Genomic DNA, 21,310 nt, shown 5'->3' on the forward strand with positions numbered 1-21,310 from the left:
GAACGAAAGGAAAAACGACTAAAAAAAAGCAAGAAAGAGATTGCAAACGAATGAAAAAATTACTAAAAAAACTATAAATAGATTGCGAACGAAAGAAAAACGAATAAAAAAAGCAAGAAACAGATTGCGAACAAAAGAAAAATGACTAAAAAAAAGGAAGAAATAGATTGCCAACGAAAGGAAAAACGAATAAATAAAAGCAAGAAATAGATGACAAACGAAAGGAAAAACGACTAAAAAAGCGAGAAATAGATTGCGAACGAAAGAAAAACGACTAAAAAAAAAAGAAATAGATGGCGAACGAAATAAAAACGACTAAAAAAAGCAAGACATAGATTGGGAACGAAAGAAAAAACGACTTAAAAAAGCAAGAAAGAGATTGCGAACGAAAGAAAAACGACTAAAAAAAAGCAAGAAACAGATTGCGAACTAAAGGAAAAACGACTAAATAAAAGCAAGAAATAGATTGCGAACGAAAAGAAAAACGAATAAAAAAGCCAATATTAGATTGCTAACGAAAGGAAAAACGACTAAAAAAAGCAAGAAAAAGATTGGGAACGAAAGAAAAAGGAATAAAAAAAGCAAGAAATGGATTGCGAACAAAAGAAAAACGACTAAAAAAAAGGAAGAAATAGATTGCCAACCAAAGAAACAACGACTAAAAAAAGCAAGAAATAGATGACAAACGAAAGGAAAAACGACTAAAAAAAAGCAAGAAATAAATTGCGAGCGAAAGAAAACCGAATAAAAAAAGCCAATAATAGATTGCGAATGAAAGGAAAAACGACTACAAGGAAGCGAGAAATAGCTTGTGAACGAAAGAAGAACGAATAAAAAACCAAAAAGTAGATTGCAGACGAAAGAAAAACGACTAAAAAAAAGCAAGAAAGAGATTGCGAACGAAAAGAAAAACGACTAAAAAAAAGCAAGAAATAGATTGCAAACGAACGAAAAAAATTACTAAAAAAGCAATAAATAGATTGTGAACGAGAGAAAAACGAATAAATAAAGCCAATATTAGATTGCTAACGAAAGGAAAAGCGACGAAAAAAAGCAAGAAATAGATTGCGAACAAAAGAAAAACGACTACAAAAACCAAAAAGTAGATTGCAGACGAAAGAAAAACGACTAAAAAAAAAGCAAGACATAGATTGGGAAAGAAAGAAAAAACGACTAAAAAAAAGCAAGAAAGAGATTGCGAACGAAAGGAAAAACGACTAAAAAAAAGCAAGAAATAGATTGCAAACGAACGAAAAATATACTAAAAAAACAATAAATAGATTGTGAACGAAAAAAAACCGAATAAAAAAAAGCCAATATTAGATTGCTAACGAAAGGAAACACGACTAAAAAAAGCAAGAAATAGATTGCGAGCGAAAGAAAAACGAATAAAAAAAGCCAATAATAGATTGCTAACGAAAGGAAAAGCGACGAAAAAAAGCAAGAAATAGATTACGAACGAAAGAAAAACGACTAATAAAAGCAAAAAGTAGATTGCAGACGAAAGAAAAACGACTAAAAAAAAAGCAAGACATAGATTTGGAACGAAAGGAAAAACGACTAAAAAAAAGCAAGACATGGAGTGTGAACGAAAGAAAAACGAATAAAAAAAGCCAATATTAGATTGCTAACGAAAGGAAAAACGACTAAAAAAAGCAAGAAATAGATGGCGAACAAAAGAAAAACGGCTAAAAAAAAGCAAGAAATAAATTGCGAGCGAAAGAAAAACGAATAAAAAAGCCAATAATAGATTGCGAATGAAAGGAAAAACGACTACAAGGAAGCGAGAAATAGCTTGTGAACGAAAGAAGAACGAATAAAAAAGCCAATATACGATTGCTAACGAAAGGAAAAGCGACGAAAAAAAGCAAGAAATAAATTTCGAACGAAAGAAAAACGACTACAAAAACCAAGACATAGATTGCAGACGAAAGAAAAACGACGAAAAAAAGCAAGACATAGATTGCGAGCAAAAGAAAAACGACTAAAAAAAAGCAAGACATAGATGGCGAACGAAAGAAAAACGAGTAAAAAAAAGCCAGACATAGATTGCGAGCGAAGGGAAAAATTACTAAAAAAAGCAAGAAATAGATTGCGAACGAAATGATAAAACGACTAAAAAAAGCAAAAAATAGATTGCGAACGAAAGGAAAAACGACTAAAAAAAGCAAGAAATAGATTGCGAACGAAAGGAAAAACGACTTAAAAAAGCAAGAAATAAATTGCAAACGAAAGGAAAACGACTAAAAAAAGCAAGAAATAGATTGCGAACGAAATGATAAAACGACTAAAAAAAGCAAAAAATAGATTGCGAACGAAAGGAAAAACGACTAAAAAAAGCAAGAAATAGATTGCGAACGAAAGGAAAAACGACTTAAAAAAGCAAGAAATAGATTGCGAACGAAAGGAAAACGACTAAAAAAAGCAAGAAATAGATTGCGAACGAAAGGAAAAACGACTAAAAAAAGCAAGAAATAGATTGCAAACGAATGAAAAACGACTAACAAAAAGCAAAAATAGATTCCGAACGAAATGGAAAAACGACTAAATAAAAGCAAGGAATAGATTGCGAACGAAAAGAAAAACGACTAAAAAAAGTAAGAAATAAATTGCGAATGTAAGAGAAAACGACTAAAAAAAAACAAGAAATACATTGCGAACGAAAGGAAAATGACTAAGAAAACAATAAATAGATTGTTAACGAAAGTAAAAACGACTTTAAAAAGTCACAATTGATTGTGAACGCAAGGACAAACAATGGCGAACGAAAGGAAAAACGACTAAAAAAGAAGCAAGAAATAGATGGCGAACGGAAGGGAAAACAACTAAAAAAGGCAAGAAATAGATTGCTAACGAAAGGAAAAACGACTAAACAAAAAGCAAGAAATAGATCGCGAACAAAAGTAAAAACGACTAAAAAAAGCAAAAAATAGATTGCGAAAAGAATGAAAATGTACTAAAAAAAGCAAGAAATTGATTGCGAACGAAAGGAAAAACGAATAAAAAATAAGAAAAAATTGATTGCTTACGAAAGGAAAAACGACTAAAAAAGAAAGAAATAGATTTCGAACGAAAGGAAAAACGACTAAAAACAGCAAGAAATAGGTTGCGAACGAAAGGAAAAACGATTCTGACCGAAAAAAAACATAAATAAGCTAGAAATAGATTTCGAACGAAAGGAAAAACGACTAACAAAAAAGCAAGAAATAGATTGCGAACTAAAAGAAAAATTACTAAAAAAAGCAAGACATAGATTTCGCACGAAAGGGAAAACGACTAAAAAAGCAAGAAATAGATTGCGAACGACATGAAAATCGACTAAAAAAAACTCAAGAAATAGATTGCAAAGGAAATGAAAATCGACTAAAAAAAGCTAGAAACAGATTGCGAACGAAAGGAAAAACAACTAAAAACAGCTAGAAATAGATTGACACGAAAGATAAATCGACTAAAAAAAAGCAACAGATACAGTGCTAACGAAAGGAAAAACGACTACAAAAAGCAAGAAACAGATGGCGAACCAAAGGAAAAACGATTGCGACCGAAACGAAAAACGACAAAAAAAGCAAGAAATAGATTGCGACCGAAAGGAAAAACGACTAAAAAAGCAAGACATAGATTGCAAACGAAATGAAAAACGACTAAAAAAAGCAAGAAATTGATTGCGAACGAATTGAAAATTTACTAAAAAAAAGCAAGAAATAGATTGCGAACAGAAGGAAAAACGACTAAAAAGAGCATGAAATAGATTGCGAACAAAATGAAAAACGACTAACAAAAGCAAGAAATCGATTGCAAACGAAAGGAAAAACGACTAAAAAAAACAAGAAATAGATTGCGAACGACAGGAAAAACGACTAAAAAGAGCATGAAATAGATTGCGAACAAAATGAAAAACGACCAAAAAAAGCAAGGTATGGATTGCAAACGAAAGGAAAAACGCATAAAAAAGAAAGAAACAGATTGCGAACGAAATGAAAAACGACTAAAAATAGCAAGAAATAGATTCCGAACAAAAGTAAAAACGACTAAAAAAAAAATCAAGGAATAGATTGCGAACAAAATGAAAAACGACTAAAAAACGCAAGAAATAGATTGCGAACGAAAGGAAAAACGACTAAAAAGCAAGAAATAGATTGCTAACGAAAGGAAAAACGAATTAAAAAAGCATGAAATTGATTGCGAACGAAAGAAAAAACGAATAAAAAAAAGCAGGAAATATATTGCGAATCAAAGGAAAAACGATTAAAAAAGCAAGAAATAGATTGCGAACGAAAGGAAAAACGACTAAAAAAAGCAAGAAATAGATTTCGAACGAATGGAAAAACGACTTAAAAAAGCAAGAAATAGATTTCGAACGAATGGAAAAACGAATAAAAAAAGCAAGAAATAGATTGCGAACGAAAGGAAAACCGACTTAAAAAAGCAAGAAATAGATTGCGAACGAAAGGAAAAACGAATTAAAAAAAGCATGAAATTGATTGCGAACGAAAGAAAAACGAATAAAAAAAAGCAGGAAATATATTGCGAATCAAAGGAAAAACGATTAAAAAAGCAAGAAATAGATTGCGAACGAAAGGAAAAACGACTAAAAAAAGCAAGAAATAGATTTCGAACGAATGGAAAAACGACTTAAAAAAGCAAGAAATAGATTGCGAACGAAAGGAAAAACGACTAAAAAAAGCAAGAAATAGATTGCGAACGAAAGGAAAACCGACTTAAAAAAGCAAGAAATAGATTGCGAACGAAAGGAAAAACGAATTAAAAAAAGCATGAAATTGATTGCGAACGAAAGAAAAACGAATAAAAAAAAGCAGGAAATATATTGCGAATCAAAGGAAAAACGATTAAAAAAGCAAAAAATAGATTGCGAACGAAAGGAAAAACGACTAAAAAAAGCAAGAAATAGATTTCGAACGAATGGAAAAACGACTTAAAAAAGCAAGAAATAGATTGCGAACGAAAGGAAAAACGACTAAAAAAAGCAAGACATAGATTGCGAACGAAAGGAAAAACGACTAAAAAAAGCAAGAAATAGATTGCGAACGAAAGGAAAAACGACTTAAAAAAGCAAGAAATAGATTGCGGACGACAGGAAAAACGACTTAAAAAAGCAGGAAATAGATTGCGGACAAAATGAAAAACGATTAAATAAAAGCAAGAAGAAAAGTAAACTAGGAAGCAGCAAAGAATAAAAAGAAAAGAAAAAAGAAAAGAATAAAAATACATAAATAAGTAAAATGTATGAATTAAGGAATAACAGGAGGGAAAACTTCAAATGTGAAGAAAAGACGAAGAAAATTTTGAGAAAGAAAACAAATGACGTAAATAAAAATGCAAAAGAAAAATAGAGAAAGAAGAGCAAAGAAAAAAGAGCCCCAATCTATGATTCCTGCCTTGCCACACTTCACAAAAAATACTCAACCGACTACAACCATTATACATGATATCCCCCACTTTCTATCTGTTCCTAAATCTATTCGCAGACTCCATAAACAAATCTTCTTTTCCAGAGCTTCCTGCCTGTGGAATACTGTTCCGCTGGCCTGCTTCTCGGTTGAATACAGCATGGTAGCCTTCAAATCCAATGTAAACAAGTTCTTGTTGAGCCGTCTCCATAAATTATCAAATATTATTATATATGCCGCGTTCTTTTTACTATATATGCCGCGATTATGCCGGAGTATATACGGCACAATCACGTTGACATGCCGGTTCTCGTCAGATCACCGAAGTTAAGAAACATTGAGCCTGGTCATTTCTAAAACGGATGACCAATTTGGGAATTCCAGGCACTGTATGTAGGAGGACGTCGACACCTGCCTGCGAGAGCTGCAAAAACCTAACGTCGTCATCTCCCCTGACAAGGATATACATGCGACTGGGGACGGCTTGTGAATTTCATACTCTCATGAAACTTCCTCTTTCGGAGGAAGCCGGTTTAATCCGATTAGGGTTAGTGCCGATACCCCCTCCCCATATATATATATATATATATATATATATATATATATATATATATATATATATATATATAGAGAGAGAGAGAGAGAGAGAGAGAGAGAGAGAGAGAGAAAGATATATATATATATATATAGATCGATAGATAGATAAATAATCAAATTCTATCAATTTTACCCAATTAACGATTACTACATTACGATCTTATATTTATTGAGCCTATTTTCGAGTGGCCTTCGGGTCTTGATAAGTGGCGACCATATAGTAGAAAAAACATAAGTAAAAAATTAAAGATAATGGAATAAAAAAAGTAATAAAAGAATGACAGAAATATTAAATAAATAGAAGAAATAATGTAAAAAATGAATTTTAAAAATACAATGAATGAAATAATCACATGAAAGAATGAAAAAAATGAAAAAAAAAAACAGAAATAAATAAAGAAAGAATGAACAAAATAAATAAATGAATTTAAATAATTAAAGAATTAATGAAACACAAATATAGAAAAATGACTGAACGAAAGAATAAAGAAAAGGAAGAATGAAGTCAAAGAAATCACGGAATGAAAATGAATGAAAGAAATAATGGATGAATGAAGGAACGAAAATGAATGAAAATGAACGAAAGAAATAATGGATGAATGAAGGAACGACAAATGAATGAATAATTGAATGAAAGAAATAATGGATGAATGAAGGAACGACAAATGAATGAATAATTGAATGAAAGAAATAATGGATAAATGAAGGAACGACAAATGAATGAATAATTGAATGAAAGAAATAATGGATGAATGAAGGACCGAAAAATGAATGAATAATTGAATGAAAGAAATAATGGATGAATGAAGGAACGACAAATGAATGAATAATTGAATGAAAGAAATAATGGATGAATGAAGGAACGAAAAATGAATGAATAATTGAATGAAAGAAATAATGGATGAATGAAGGAACGAAAAATGAATGAATAATTGCATGAAAGAAATGATGGATAAATGAAGGACCGAAAAATGAATGAATAATTGAATGAAAGAAATAATGGATGAATGAAGGAACGACAAATGAATGAATAATTGAATGAAAGAAATAATGGATGAATGAAGGAACGAAAAATGAATGGATAATTGAATGAAAGAAATAATGGATGAATGAAGGAACGACAAATGAATGAATAATTGAATGAAAGAAATAATGGATGAATGAAGGAACGAAAAATGAATGGATAATTGAATGAAAGAAATAATGGATGAATGAAGGAACGACAAATGATTGAATAATTGAATGAAAGAAATAATGGATAAATGAAGGACCGAAAAATGAATGAATAATTGATGAAAGAAATAATGGATAAATGAAGGACCGAAAAATGAATGAATAATTGAATGAAAGAAATAATGGATGAATGAAGGAACGAAAATGAATGAAAATGAACGAAAGAAATAATGGATGAATGAAGGAACGAAAAATGAATGAATAATTGAATGAAAGAAATAATGGATGAATGAAGGAACGAAAAATGAATGAATAATTGAATGAAAGAAATAATGGATAAATGAAGGAACGACAAATGAATGAATAATTGAATGAAAGAAATAATGGATGAATGAAGGACCGAAAAATGAATGAATAATTGAATGAAAGAAATAATGGATGAATGAAGGAACGACAAATGAATGAATAATTGAATGAAAGAAATAATGGATGAATGAAGGAACGAAAAATGAATGAATAATTGAATGAAAGAAATAATGGATGAATGAAGGAACGAAAAATGAATGAATAATTGCATGAAAGAAATGATGGATAAATGAAGGACCGAAAAATGAATGAATAATTGAATGAAAGAAATAATGGATGAATGAAGGAACGACAAATGAATGAATAATTGAATGAAAGAAATAATGGATGAATGAAGGAACGAAAAATGAATGGATAATTGAATGAAAGAAATAATGGATGAATGAAGGAACGACAAATGAATGAATAATTGAATGAAAGAAATAATGGATGAATGAAGGAACGAAAAATGAATGGATAATTGAATGAAAGAAATAATGGATGAATGAAGGAACGACAAATGATTGAATAATTGAATGAAAGAAATAATGGATAAATGAAGGACCGAAAAATGAATGAATAATTGATGAAAGAAATAATGGATAAATGAAGGACCGAAAAATGAATGAATAATTGAATGAAAGAAATAATGGATGAATGAAGGAACGAAAATGAATGAAAATGAACGAAAGAAATAATGGATGAATGAAGGAACGAAAAATGAATGAATAATTGAATGAAAGAAATAATGGATGAATGAAGGAACGAAAAATGAATGAATAATTGAATGAAAGAAATAATGGATAAATGAAGGAACGACAAATGAATGAATAATTGAATGAAAGAAATAATGGATGAATGAAGGACCGAAAAATGAATGAATAATTGAATGAAAGAAATAATGGATGAATGAAGGAACGACAAATGAATGAATAATTGAATGAAAGAAATAATGGATGAATGAAGGAACGAAAAATGAATGAATAATTGAATGAAAGAAATAATGGATGAATGAAGGAACGAAAAATGAATGAATAATTGCATGAAAGAAATGATGGATAAATGAAGGACCGAAAAATGAATGAATAATTGAATGAAAGAAATAATGGATGAATGAAGGAACGACAAATGAATGAATAATTGAATGAAAGAAATAATGGATGAATGAAGGAACGAAAAATGAATGGATAATTGAATGAAAGAAATAATGGATGAATGAAGGAACGACAAATGAATGAATAATTGAATGAAAGAAATAATGGATGAATGAAGGAACGAAAAATGAATGGATAATTGAATGAAAGAAATAATGGATGAATGAAGGAACGACAAATGATTGAATAATTGAATGAAAGAAATAATGGATAAATGAAGGACCGAAAAATGAATGAATAATTGATGAAAGAAATAATGGATAAATGAAGGACCGAAAAATGAATGAATAATTGAATGAAAGAAATAATGGATGAATGAAGGAACGAAAAATGATTGAATAATTTAATGAAAGAAATAATGGATAAATGAAGGAATGAAAAATGAATGAATAATTGATGAAAGAAATAATGGATGAATGAAGGAACGAAAAATGAATGAATAATTGATGAAAGAAATAATGGATGAATGAAGGAACGAAAAATGAATGAATAATTGATGAAAGAAATAATGGATGAATGAAGGAACGAAAAATGATGAATAATTGAATGAAAGAAATAATGGATGAATGAGGGAAAGCAGAAAATAAAGAATTCGTGAAAAAAGAAAAGCGAAATGACTAAAAGAAAGAATAAAAAAAAGCTGAACGACTTCATATAACCAATGAAATATATGGAAGAAAAAAACTGAAATACATAATAACTCAATGAAAAAAATAATTACTAAACGAAAGAGAAATAAAAGATGGGAAGTATGAAAGAAAAAAATAAAAGAAATAATGAATGGACGAAAGAAAGAAAAATGATATAAATGAAAGAAATAATAAATGAATGAAATAATACGGAATAACTGAATGAAGGAAGGCTGTATGAAGTAAGAAAGATCCAATAAATGAATAAAAGATAAAAAAATGAATGAATGAAAAAATAGAGAGAATGAAAGAAAGAAAGGCCGTCTGAATGAAGGAAAAGTTGAATACGAAATAGAAGGAACGAAAGAATAAAGGTTAAAATTTCTCAAGCTTTAACATATTTTTTGAAAATTTTATTAGGATTTTTAATGAGAGTGGAATCGCCCGGGGAAATTTTGACAAAGATCGATTCGGAACGTTTGGAGTTATGGAAATTTATTCGCATAAAAGTTCAAACGGACTATATATATATATATATATATATATATATATATATATATATATATATATATATATATATATATATATATAGTAATTTATAAAATATATATGGCGATTAAGCTACACTGAATATTCTGCGTTTCATCCACTATAGGATTCGTCAGGCTTATGCGCGAATTCTGTGGTTGCTTCTTGTTTTTATATATGTTGACGATTTCTAGTTAGCCAATCCGCTTTCTAGTATCCACCGCGTCCCTTCCTATCAGCCAATGGGCATGCATTTTATCGAACAAAGGATCTATTTTAGAACTAGGTTAGTGGTTTAAGGTAGATCTTTTCCTTCCTTTTTTTTTGTAGATACTAGAAAGCTGATTGGCTAACTAGAAATCCTCAACATATATAAAAACAAGAAGCAACCACAGAATTCGCGCATAAGCCTGACGAATCCTATAGTGGATGAAACCCAGAATATTCAGTGTAGCTTAATCGCCATATATATTTTATAAATTACTAACTAGCTCTACCTACGTATTGAGCACTTTTGAAGTAAATACTTAAAGTTTACGCATAAATCTATACTTTCGTATATTAAATTTATGTGAGTAAATGAAGTAGTTATATATATATATATATATATATATATATATATATATATATATATATATATATATATATATATATATATGCATCCAAGTCATATGGATATATATATATATATATATATATATATATATATATTCATTTTTGAAATCGCAACTTTATAATATATTAAAATCGATAGGAAATTAACCGTATAATAATATATACGAAATCTCAAATAATTAAAATATCATATTTAAGTGTACTTTACGACCGGGCTACGCCGGGCGTCCCTGCTAGCTTAGATAAATTCTTTTGCAGTTTTAACAAAAGAGCTACAATAATATCAGAGTGTCTCCATTTACGCTGAACATCTACAGAATGCCAGCATCAATATATTACATATGAATGTGTCCCCTGTGGCAAGTCGTTTCGTTCGGACACTGAATACGAAATTTAAAAAATTAGGCTTGATCACGTAACCTCGGTAAAAAATGCGTTACTGACTCACACTCGTTCTGTTTTATGGAGTGGAATTTTTGTGCAATCCTCACACTGCCATCAGTCGTATCTGATAAAAAAGGTAATCCTCTTAGGCAAGTTGAACCTTTCCGACCCTACAAGTTCAAACAATAACCTGTTTATTTCTGGTGTACAAGTCTCGCATACCTCATTGTATCGCGCCCAGGTGCCCAAAAATAAACCTACTCCCCGTCAGCTGCATCCAGTCCTATTGAGGGTCGTTCCGTTTTTTTTTTTTTTTGTTTTTCGTTCGCGAAACGTTGGGACGGCTGCGAAACATTTCTTTCCTTCGATGTTCTTTTTCAGTAGAAGAGATAATAGTTACTTTCGGTTGTAAGATTCGTTCGATTCAAGTTGGAAAGTATTAAAATGTGTTTGATCATTAATGATTTCGACGATCTTATTTATAACTACGGTTAGGACAATCAACCAACTTTCGACTTCCTTATAAAAATATTGAATTTTGGATTCAAGTCAGTTCGCTGTCAACCTCCGTCTTGAAACGACTGAATCATGACTACATGGATTCTTCACCGCCATCTTTGTTATTAAGAATTACTCAACACTCAGGATCGTGGCTGCATTGATTCCTCGCCGATTTGATTTACTACCGCCGTCTTTGTTCAACATAATGTCTCAACACTTGACACCGTTGACTTTTCAGCCCGATATTCTACACCAAGTCAACATCTATTACTATGGGAAAGACAAGAAATTAAACTCTGCATCAGCTGAATATAAACAGTAAAGTTTAATCATATAGTGTTCAACAGCAGAGGCCGGAACATCGCTTCACCCTTAGTTTAAATGCTTATTATAAGGTTCTCTAGTGTTATTTTCTGTTGTTTACAGAAAATATTTTAAAAAATACGTTTTAAACGAATTAGGCACAGGGCCACCAAAAATGTGTAATAAAAAGAAGGTAGTTTGTTATCCTTGGTCTAAAGTGATAAACATGTCTATGCTACTCTTAATTAGAATAATTTCAATCACCACAAAACCATTTACTCTAGAAGCATAGTTACTACACAGCGAGACATGATGGAATGTGTAAGTGTCCCCGCTGGACCATCTGTAAAAAATTAAATTGAATCAAACCCTTGATAAATAACATAGACTGCCCACCGATATTTAGTTTATTCAGAATCGATAAAAGAAATGTAAATTTCTAAATGGGAGTGAGATCTAAGTGGGAGAAAAAAGAAAAGGATAGAGCTTGGAGAAAGGTGGTGGCCTTCTAAAATAAATACACATTGAGAGAAGCCAAAGACAAAAAAAAAAGAAAAAAGAAAGAAAAAAAGAAAGAAAAAAAGAAAAAAAAGGAAAAAAAGAGAAAAAAAGAAAGAAAAAAAGGAAAAAGAAAGAAAAAAAGAAGAAAAAAAAGAAAAAAAGAAAGAAAAATGATAGTGGGAAGTTCCTATCTTGGAGAACGTCTATTACCGGCAAGGGATGAAGGTCAGGTTTGCTTATCCGCTTCTCATAGCCATCTTCAGCTTATAATGGGAATCCAGCACCCCAAACGTAGGTACTCTTATCTGGCTTGCATAAATATCCTGCTCGGGTTACTTCAGCATTCTCTCGCAGATAGAAACCCCTTAGGCAACAGGCATTAAATTAAATCGAATACGTCTTCTTTATCTTTTTTTCTTTTTTTTTTTTTGCTAGGAGTTGAGTGTGATATTATCTTCTGGTGCAACCCTTCATCTATTTTGTTGACGGTCAATGAAGTAGTATTCCTTCTAAGTTGAGATAAAATGCTTATTCTGATCCAATGTGTCTCTTCATATATTAAAAACCGTCCTTATTTCTAACTTTGCATTGTGAGAAGCCAAGTCTATGAGCATAGGCATTAAATAAAACCCATCGCCTCTCTGTAAAGATATGAAAAGCAATAAGCATTGAACCCTTCCCCACACTATCAAAAGAAGAAAATAATGCCTAGGAAGGAGATTTTCCGAGCCAGAAACAGACACTGCATTACATCACAGCCTGAAGGTCAGTCTTGTTGCAGACGTTTCTGTCTATAAATAACTCAAACAATAAACAATAAACGTCCATAATTCAGACCTGAAATATAATGATGGTCTCGTCACAAAAGCAGACTGTTTCAATTTCCGCTTGGAGATCACCGGAAATGGTTTGCTCTTTAATGTCTGACAAAATCGGAGGCATTCAGAAAATATGTTTGTCAATGCAGTTTTCCATAGTTTATTTTCTTTACTGTCTTTCAGGAAATTTGTTTAACCGTCTTTCAATTTTTTTCAGTTTTTACTTGGCCTTTTGGTCAAGATCAAAGTGTAGTATCTGTTCTTCAGATGCTGCACTTCTATTTCTTGTTCTCTTTCGGTGGAGGAGAAATCCTTCACGACTGAGACAATTTTTATTTTTGTACCTTTTCTCCACGTTAAAAAACGACCCTGGTGTCTAACTCTGTCCCGTGGGGAGACATAGTAAATAGGTACACCATTAGCGGCACGACAATTACATCACGATGAAGAACCATCCCCCGAGATTAAATTTATACAAAATAGAGACCGAGAAAATCTTGCCATTTTTACAGATTTAATTATTACAGATCGAAACAATTCCATGTCAGCGTCGAAGAATCTGTACGTGTCTGTATGAATATAAATATTAATATGTATAGTTGTATTTACTCTTGAGTACTGGTATATAAACCCACTTGGAATTCACTGCATTTTAATCCTGTGAATTCATACTTAATTTCTTGCATTATATATATATATATATATATATATATATATATATATATATATATATATATATATATATATATATACATATATATATATATATATATATATATACATTTATTATTTTTTTTAAAACAGTAATCTACGCACTTGTTTCAAGGTCATTACCTCTCATCAGCGTAGTTCAACTGTTTCTAGGGATCGAACCTCAGACCATGTTTACCACAGTCCGGTGCCTTAACCGTTAGGCCATAATCCCTAGATTAATTATACTGTTTATTTTTATCGCTTATAAATTTAGATTTTGTTATTGTTGTTATTTTTCAAGCGATACATACGGTTAATATTAGCTCCGCCTCGGAGCTCATTTTTTTATTTACTTAGAAAGTCGCCTTTTTTTAATTTGGACGTATATAACATTTTTATTTATTTATTATTTTTTAAAAACAGTAATCTACGTACACGCGTGTTTCAAGGTCATTACCTCTCATCAGCGTAGTTCAACTGTTTCTATCTTTATACATACATATATATATATATATATATATATATATATATATATATATATATATGTATGCACACACACACATATATATCTAACAAAAATGGCAATTAGTAAAAACCTGAAGAGAGTGCTAAATACTATTGTAGAGCAAATGTATATATATTTTATTAACGTTTTATTTGCTTAGTTACACACGTTTCGATTACCGAATCGTATGAATGATCCGATAACTTCATTAGACTTTACAGAAATAATTATTATGATTAGGAAAAAAGATATTCGAAAAAGCACAACAAAAGGAGAAAAAGAACTTCAATCAGATATCAGCAGCAGTTAAGTTTTAAAAGACATTGGAAGGTGATACGTGGCGAAGGTGGAGTTTCGAATTAAGGGGCGAGGGGAAGTTTGAAATATTAAACCAGACACGGATAGGAATAGGAGGAGTGGGAGAGAGAGAGAGAAAGAGTGGAAACGGACGATCCCCTCCCAAACCGTATGGATATCTAACGTGTCAAACTCCATATGACATGTATTCAACGACCAAATATTTATGTCTATCTTCATGCAACAAGTTTGCGCCACAATATTAACTGCTTGTCTCTCTCCTTCACTCTTATTTCTTAACCCTTCTCCACCACATCTGCCTTAAAAGCTTTACCCACCCTACGCCCTTCTTTTCAAGTTCGATAGAAACATTCCCGAGTTCGATAAGATACACCTGAAGGAGGTCGGGGGTTACATCAACCGAAATGTTGTGAAAATAGCAGTCAAGATAAGAACAGTAGTCCAATGGATCCAAATAATACGAAAATATTTGATATTATGACTCGGAACAGGTTAAAACTTGTGGGTCTTTACATTCTTACGGAAAGCAATAGAAAGGGACGGAGTATAAGAGAGGATCTTCATAGAGATGGCGCGTTATTTTTTTTAACTCTCGTAGTAGAAATTTAGAAAAAAACAAATAATTGTTACATAACTTCTTTAGATATATCGACCTAAAAATAACCGTTGATATTAACCATAAAGTAGTGAAATTGTAAGTATTACCTTCATAATTAATTAACAATATAAACTATATTATAAACATAATCACATGGTATATTATATCGGCTTTAAATCCAAGCACTAAAGCGCAGCGAAAAAAGCTATTATTCCCAGAATGTACAAAAAGAATATCCTGGTTATCTTATAATGAACAAATATTTAATAGTAAGAAAAATATTGTAACGAAGTGTTTTCTAGATCAGGAATTAATTAATAGTAAAATTAAACTTTTAATTTGTAATTTAATAAAAAAATTTATAAATTATATGTTTTAATAATAAGTAGGAACCTAATGAATCAAAGGGAGGTAAGAATAGTAAAAATACACCACATGTCTTATCGTATATAATATGGCAATTCTAAACATAAAATTCTAAAAAAAATATTAGAATAGATACTAGTAGTTCTGATACGATCAGAAAAAAGAGCCTCAAGGAAGCATCATGGAAATAACAATAAGAAAAATAGGCCTAGAGATTGTATATCGTTTAATCCATTTTACTGCGCGCACATCCGAAATAATTTTCCCACGAAAATTTCCTAGATCCTTGAGATCTAAACAAAAATACAGTAAAATTATTATTCTCAATATCTGCGAAAACTATAAGTTCTGATAACACAATATAGATAAGGCAATTCAAAGAAAGTGGACAAGGAAATAGCCAGCACACTGAACATTTATGGAATTAGAACATGAATAAGATCGACTGTCTGCTAGCTCAAAGAAAGATTCAATAACTATAAAGTATCTTTTAAAATAAAAAAAATGAAGAAATAAATAAGAAATAAACATCTTCAGCTAAATTTGCAAGGAAACTACGTAGAAATAATATAGAGTACAAATTAAAATGGTCGATATAAGAAAGTGCAACAAAAATATACACCTAGTAAATCCAGGCATTGTAAGCTACGCACCCTCGAGTGATACAATATAGTAGTATCTAAGGACAATTTATTCAATAAAAGGCAAGAACTAGTACAATTTTGTTTGCATAGAAATAACTAGTTATTATCGCAACTTAAACCTTATTAGGTAACTCAAAGCAATATAGTAATTTGCATTAGATAGTTTCATTGGAAGAAACAAAGGGGGTCTTGAATGTAAATATAACAGAAAGGGTGCATGTGTCCTATCTTTAGAAATTAGGAAGATATTATTAAACAAGTATTTTATGCAAAATTAAATCGCTTAACATATATAGAATCTACTAACAAAGATAAATTTAGTCACAATGCATTTGAAACCATAAGAAATAATGTAGAACTGAGAAGATTCCATAAATTCATCATGGTGGAAAAATATACCCTAAAGATAAATGTATTTGAGTTAATAAATGCAATTATCTGTAAAGTACAGGAAAAATATATGAGAAAACATCTGGGCAGATTACCAAGTTATTTTGGTTGAACAGTTACCTCTTATAATACGAAATAATTTCTAATTGAGCCCTTAAAAACTCATATTAGACAATATTGATGTATTTGATACGCAATTATATATATATATATATATATATATATATATATATATATAGTAAGTTATTAAATGTATATAGCGATTAAGCTACACTATATATATATATATATATATATATATATATATATATATATGTGTATAACTAGATTTACACTTTATAAAAATTATTAAATTTATTTGTTATACAATTATATTTTATATAAATATATATACACACAGACACATATACAAACACAAACACACACACACACATATATGTGTTTGTGTGTGTACACACACACACACACACACACATATATATAATCTCTCTCCCTTTCTCTCTCTCTATAAATATATGTGATGAGTTAATGACAAAATATATTCAGTAATTGATATGATAATTAAGTGATTGATTTTGTGCTATGAAACAGATACTATCAAAAGTTGTAAACATCAACGGAATTAAAGGAATAAATTATATAATGATCAACATCAGGAACTGTTCTTACTCGAGGCCAGAAAAACTAGTCTCGGATAAGAACGGGAGTATATTGTCGCTTGATGATGTCTTTTAAGACTGAAACAATACATTTATTGTAGCGACTCTTTGTAATTTTGTTTTCGTAAATTCAATAATAATAATAATAATAATAATAATATATATATATATCAGCTAGTATATATATATATATATATATATATATATATATATACTAGCTGATATAGCCGATGTTGCTCGGTATTAAACGCAACGTTAAATTCTTTTAAAAATGAAGTAAGAAAAACGAAAGAAACTTAGGCATGAGCACTTAAAAAAACGGTTTACTTTTTGCCATTAAAAAATACTCGAGCTGAGATCGAAACAAAAACCTACAGACGGTGAGGCAAGTACGATAATAATTAGGCCACTTTTCCACGATCTTTAAAAGTGTTTTCAAACCTATTTATTCTTAGCATAAGAACGCTGTCATGTGAACGATTCGCGCATGCGCAGTCGTGAAAGAGTTGACAACTAGATAAAAACCCGATAACTCCCAAGTAGCAATTTTTACAAAAAATTTGACCCTTTTGCAGCTTTTTTTTCTGATCAAAACCGAGTAAAAAGTTTCCACGTGTTTGATTATACCAATTTTCAAGTCTGTACATCAGAAATTCGTTGAGTATATAGGTTGAAAAATGTTCTCACACACACACATTTGTACTTTTATTTGTATAATAGAATAAACAGATATGGATATAGTTAGTTTTGGGCAGCGTGCTAGTATATATATATATATACATATATATATATATATATATATATATATATATATATATATATATATATAGGAATTATCACTTATCAAAGTCCGAATGTTACTCGAGGATGAGAGTTAATAAATGTAAGTTGGGAGTCTAGTAATCGTTAATGGTGTAAGTTCAGTAAAATTTGATTATTTAAGGAAATGGCACAACAAGAACTTGTTTATATTGGACATGAAGGCTACTATATTATAGTCTGCCAGGAAGCAGGCTAGAGGAATAATGTTCTATAGGCGGGTGATTCTAGAAAAGAAACGTTGTCTTTGGAAGCTTCGCTTAGATTAAGACACAAATAGAGAGTGGGGATATTGGTTGTAGCTAGTCGGGTGTTTTTTTGTAAAAGGTTGGCAAGAGGGGGAGTAGATGTGATCTCAGACGAGTTCTTGCCATGAAAATAGAATAGAGACAGCTTCGCAACGTCCAATCTGTGGGAAAGAGGTTCCAGGGAAGAAACAAGGGCATCCCCTACTAAGCTTCGAAAAATCCCGTTTTATCAACACACACACACACACACACACACACACACACACCCATATATATATATATATATATATATATATATATATATATATATATATATATATATATAAGTGAACGTGTCTGTGTGTCTGTGTACCCTACGCAATAACTCTGTCAATTTTTAGTCTTCCGACTCGAAATTTGATATACAGGGTACTGAGATTTGGGAACATCTATGTGATCGGTTTTCGGCCAGAAATGTGGCTGTTAAAGGAATCAAAGTTCAACGATGCAACCTTTGAGAACTCTACCAAACTCCTCCGATAATTTTGGGTTTAAACACATGAAATTTTAGATATAGATTCCTTGGACGTGGATCTAACTTAATAACTCGATGTGAGCCCAAAACAATAAATGTTAAGGTGTCATAATAGGGGTCAAAGTTAAAAAAAAAATTGACCATTTTTTTTTGTTTTTGCTCAGCATACACCTCCAAACACCTGGGAAACGCCGGACTGAAATGCTAGTATATATATATATATATATATATATATATATATATATATATATATATATATATATATATATATATATATATGTTGACAAAGGATACGACAGAGGTAAAGTGTTCCCGCTTGTTTTCTTTTCGTCATAAAGGAAATGTTTCTTTTCCTTAATGTTTCATTGTTAAAGTGTTTTTTTTTATTTAATAAGCCTAAAGAAAGGCTGTTCTTGTGAAAATTTTCAAACGATGTATTGTTTGAATTCGTCGAAATGGTCTGTAAACAATTGTAACTCACAATGAAATACACTTTTTGCTGCTATCAACCCATTTCTTGAAGTCTTGGCTTTTGCTAAAACCGTATACAGTATATATATATATATATATATATATATATATATATATATATATATATATATATATATATATATATATGCATTTGTCTTTACTCTGGTCAGCTTTTTAAATTCACCCTCCCCAAGCAAAACTCAATCATGTTCACTTCCAGCTAAAGTAGTTTCCACGCTCTTTACTAGGGCTAGGGAACAAATAATATTAGGCCATATAAATGTTCCGAATTTAGCACAAACGTGGATTTATTTTTACTTTAGAAGTGAAAATCCAGAAAGAAAAAAAAGTAAAATTTAACATATACACGCATGTGCGTAGAACTCGTAAGATAAAAATAGAACGAACACGATATCCAGTCCAAGAAATCACTCCCCCCTCCTCCAAATTTGACAAGCCGGGATACTGCAAGTTGGCGCGGCGCTTAAGATAAGTTTTTTTTTCTCTTTTTTTCCAAATATATATATTTATATATATATATATATATATATATATAAATTTTATATATATATATATATATATATATATATATTTTATATATTTTATATATTTTATATATATATATATAAATTTTATATATATATATATATATAAATTATATATATATATAAATTTTATATATATATATATATAAATTTTATATATTTTATATATTTTATATATATATATATACATTTTATATATATATATATATAAATTTTATATATATATATATATATATATATATATATATATATATATATATATATATACTATAGAGTCACCACTTATGAAGGCCCAAGGACCAGTCAATGGTAAAGGTAAATGGGTGTCAGGTGAGACGACATTGTGATGTTCGGTTATGGTGGAAATTGGGTAGAAATTCATTTAAAATTGTGGTTTATCAAGATCTTGTTTACATTGGACTGTTATTTAATTTGAAACAGCATTAGTGAAAGGAGAATTTATATTTATTAGTATCAAATGAAACCAGTGACTACAATCGATGAATGATATGTTCTTGTTTGAATTGGGTGCGATTTTATTAATGGCAGAGGTTTTGTTTTTCGAATTAAATAACAATCGCCGATGATGCCGATTTAATATACAGTTCATTTTTTTTTAATAAATTTATTACAAAGGTGTTATTTAAAAAAAAAAAGACGAAACAGCTGTCTGAGATATACAATAAATGTTTTTAACAAATGCACAGATTATATTCTATTATATGTAAGCTCTAGTTTTAATTGCCTATGGTTATAAAATTAGTATTGACCTTTGTGTAATAATAAACGATTACACAATAGTATCTACATAATTATAAAACTCTGTGCACCGTCCGGCCGTCCTTGCTTGCTTGCTGGAATCTTGTCTTCGACGATCAGACGATTCCATCTTTTAAAAATTGGGGTGATAGGTGAATTTACATATATATATATATATATATATATATATATATATATATATATATATATACATATATAAAATTTCTTCATGAATTTTGCTAATTCCTCGCCTCTGACGAGAAGCAAGGTATTTCTTCGAAACTCCACGACTTAAAGACTTCCACCTCCATTTGTGTGCGTCTAACTCTTGCTAAAGTGTTTCTCAACATATTTTATTAAACCTACACACACACACACACGCACACACACAAAGATATATATATATATATATATATATATATATATATATATATATATATATATATATATATATATATATATATAATTCTTGGTTCGTTATAAGCGAATAAATCCATATTTCTACGTTACAAATTTATTTGAAATTTTCAGACAACCCACCTTTAGAGTCGAGGGATGTTTTTATGTTATTAAAATAAATTTACCTCGCTAATTATTAAAATATTAAATAAAATAAATATATTTTCGTAACCGTTAGTGCGAAGCTGTTTTGTTGATAAAACTGAACTTCCGGTTCGATTCATTTCACAGCCACGAATTCACGAAACGAAGTAGATTTCATTTTCTGTTTACTCGATAAGTAAAAAAAAACAGACAAAAAACATAATTCATTTGTTTATCTTTAAAATTTTTTAATTTAAACATTTTTTCTTTATTATAAAAGGC

This window comes from Euprymna scolopes, chromosome 12 (genome assembly GCF_053919585.1).
Source record: "Euprymna scolopes isolate OS-2025 chromosome 12, ASM5391958v1, whole genome shotgun sequence".
Classification (NCBI taxonomy): Eukaryota; Metazoa; Mollusca; class Cephalopoda; order Sepiida; family Sepiolidae; genus Euprymna; species Euprymna scolopes.